General features: G+C 33.1%; 1 protein-coding gene across 1 annotated transcript in view; it reads left to right on the top strand.

Moving 5' to 3' along the window:
• LOC107841509 (pentatricopeptide repeat-containing protein At3g51320-like) overlaps positions 1 to 1098 on the top strand; it is a 5481-nt gene extending 4383 nt beyond the window's left edge. The window contains exon 2 of the mRNA XM_047396708.1: positions 673 to 1098. The gene's annotated coding sequence lies outside the window, so the exon portion shown is untranslated. The remainder of the gene's footprint in view (positions 1 to 672) is intronic.
• Positions 1099 to 3275: the final 2177 nt, after the last annotated feature.

The following is a 3275-nucleotide window of genomic DNA, read 5'->3' as shown; positions in this document are numbered from 1 at the left end:
GCAAGTGATTACTTGTACGAGCAAGTTAATTGCAGTTTGAGTTGTTGTACTAAGTAAGAGCAAATATACTGTGTTTTGTGGTTAGGTTAACTAGTAACACCTACTCTCTTTTGTCAATTTTGTCTGAGTAAACTTGGGACAAGGACTTTCGTATTACAGTCTGCTGCCGTTCTCTGTTAGGAGTCGTTTTTTAAACTGGAGGTAATAGAACAGAGCTGGGTTTAAGCAGGCTTTTAACCACTTTATCTTCACATATTTGACTAGCTAGATAATGTTGTGTTAAATGGAACATTGGAAAAAATGGTTATATAGTCCCTCTTTTAGTCTTGCCTCTTTTTCAGTCGCACCAATCCTGTAATAGAATAATGCTTAGACTATTTCTAAGTTAATTCACCAAAACATAATGATAGGAAATTATGTGCCAACCCTTAAATGGAATTCCTCATCGTAGAATTAAAATTCTATGAGCATAACTAGGTATCTGAGTCGCAACGCAAAACTGAAAGTTGAAAATTCGAAGTGTTCATTTACATTGTATTTGTGTTATTACTATTGTTTCTGAATCCAACATGAATGCACAATCTTCTTGAAATTGTTGTTTATAACAAGATTCTTTTCCAAAAAAAATAAATAAATAAAGGAGTCATTGAATTCTTTGGTATTTCATTGCAGATTGATACAGAAGTAGTCTATTATTTCGTGATGCTGCAAAGCTTTAAGAGCATATTCATCAGTTGGAGGCTATGTTGCTCAGACTCTTCAAGAATGTCAGTGGGTGCGTATCGAATTCTTCAAAAGTTAGTGCATCAAAAGTGAAGAGTTTGAGCAACTTACGTTGAAGGCCGAATCATGCTTGAAGAACATACAGGAAGAATATTCTAAGCAACGGATTACTACATGATAAAAGGAATGGAAGATGCTTCGAAGAGAAAAAGAAGACGCTTAATATTTTCAAAATATAGTGAATCTATCGGTACTATCGCAGTGGTGGTATACAACTTTGGACCTAACGGCTGGCGTAGTAACATTTCGAAATGAAGGATTATAAATGTATTCAAAATTTGTATTATTGTATGAAGAAAAAATATCCTAAATATGAAAGATAGTATGTAATGTAATACGTGTCCAGATCTTTGTACTTCTTGTGGTACCATTTTATAACTATTTATCAATAAATCTTATTGTTTACGTAGTTTTAATCCATTATCTCATCATATTTCGATCCAACTGTAACCAATATCTTTTTACAAGCCTAATTCCTTCATCTTTTGCGTCAATTTTTCAACAGAATCCCAATCCTCAAATCTGGCAAAAAAAATTGATACTACAACATAAATTTTGGCTCTAATCCTCTATAAGGTTAGTTTTTAGCGCAAAGCAATGAATTTCTTTCCCCAGCCTGACAGCAGACAAGGTTGAACAAGCCCATAATGCACTTGTCACAGAAATTTCATCAGGTTGGAATCTACACGATACCATATGACGAAACAGACATACAGCTTTATCTGGCAGTGCATTGTGAAAATAACCAGCTACCATCACATTCCAGGATACCACATTTTTATCTTCTATCCTATCAAACAGACATCGTGCCAGTTCTGGTTTTCCACAATTCATGTAAAATGAAACTAGGGAAACTCGTGTAGACATATCTGTTTCTAGGTCATTTGTAAGCACAAAACCGTGAATTAGTATACCGCAATCTAGCAGTTTTAAGTGGGAACAAGCAACCAGAAGGCTACCAGCAAGCTCAAATTGGTTGTAGTCTCTCAGCAATCAAATAACACAAAGCTCATCCATTTTCACACATAATGTGCAATAAAATTTCTTTGACCCAAAATAGATGACAAACTACAAAACAATCGTAGAATTTTATCATGTTCAACAAAACTAACTTAACCCCAGATCCTCGTTCAACAAAACTATAAAACTAACTTATCACGTTCAATAAAGCTGACTATTCATAATTCAAAAATAGAAAAAACAATAGTTTGAAGTCTAAAGAGTTGTTTCTTCACTTCTTTGTATTATAAAGCTCCAGATCCTCTTATCTTCTTACTCAAGAACTAAGATGATATTGTTGGTACGGAGCTGAAGCAGCTTTCATAAAACCCTGAAAGGAAAGTTAAAATTCTTAAGCACACACCACAACATGTAAATAATGTATAAATGATAGGATCAAGGTAACAAGAGTTTTTTTACCGTAAATGAGGTGGCATAAGTATAATCAGTGCTCTCAATATATCCTTGATAAAATTTTGGATATCGTTGAAATTGCTTACAAATCAAATAAAAAATTAGTTGGAGAAAAAGGTACACGAAAATAAGTCAACTAATATAAAGATATTATAAGTTTGTTACCATTGCATTAGCCTCATTAGATGTTGTTGTACTTTTCTGTTCGGCTTCGACATTAGAGTTTGAACTACATATGAAATTTAGAAGTTATTACACAAGTAATGTGAAATAAAAATAATATGCAGGGTTAATGAAAATTACCTCGTCTTCTTTTTGTTAAATTTCATATTTTTTGTTCGCTTTTTTGTCTTCTGAGAGGAAACTTTTTTTATTTTCTGAGAACAAACTTTTTTAATCTTCTGAGTAGAAACTTTTTTGGCCTTCTGAGCAATTTCTAAAGCATATTTCTTTCTCAAAGATTCAAGATGTCCTTTAGTTTTCACTACTGGAGGGTCAAACAGAGTAACATCCTGACTTTGTTCACATGAGTTCATTTCACCAACTTGATTCATTTCACAATCTTTCTCACCAACTTGATCATTCGATATACAATCTTCCTCAGATTCAAAAGGAAGTTCATCAAGTTCTCTACACAATTGTAACAATCTTTGATGTGCGAACAGATAATATTTTTCAGACCTTGTAGCTTGTTCAGCTAGCCCCATAGAATGCATCATGATGTTATTAAACCACAAAGTAGAAGGCTTCACATTAGTTATTTCACTAGGATGGTCAATAGCTTTTTCTTTGGTTGCATTTCTAGTCCATCGATCTACAAATAATGTGTTGGAAGTGAGTGAATCTATTTCTTTATGAATACCATTAGTAAATGTCTATATAAAATTCCCATGAACTCAAATTTGTGGCACGAACAAACAACTTTTTTCAATGCAAGATTCAAATTGACCATATATGTCGACTTTTGTCTTTGAAGCTGATGCACTTTATAAACGTTTATTCCATCCTTAACCTCAAACTTTTCAGAGACAAATTTTTGAGACCGAATTAGTTCTTCCTAAAAAATCTGAAACATTTTT

Source organism: Capsicum annuum, chromosome 9 (assembly GCF_002878395.1).
Source record: "Capsicum annuum cultivar UCD-10X-F1 chromosome 9, UCD10Xv1.1, whole genome shotgun sequence".
In the NCBI taxonomy this organism is placed as follows: domain Eukaryota; kingdom Viridiplantae; phylum Streptophyta; class Magnoliopsida; order Solanales; family Solanaceae; genus Capsicum; species Capsicum annuum.
This window is presented reverse-complemented; position numbering and strand designations above follow the sequence as displayed.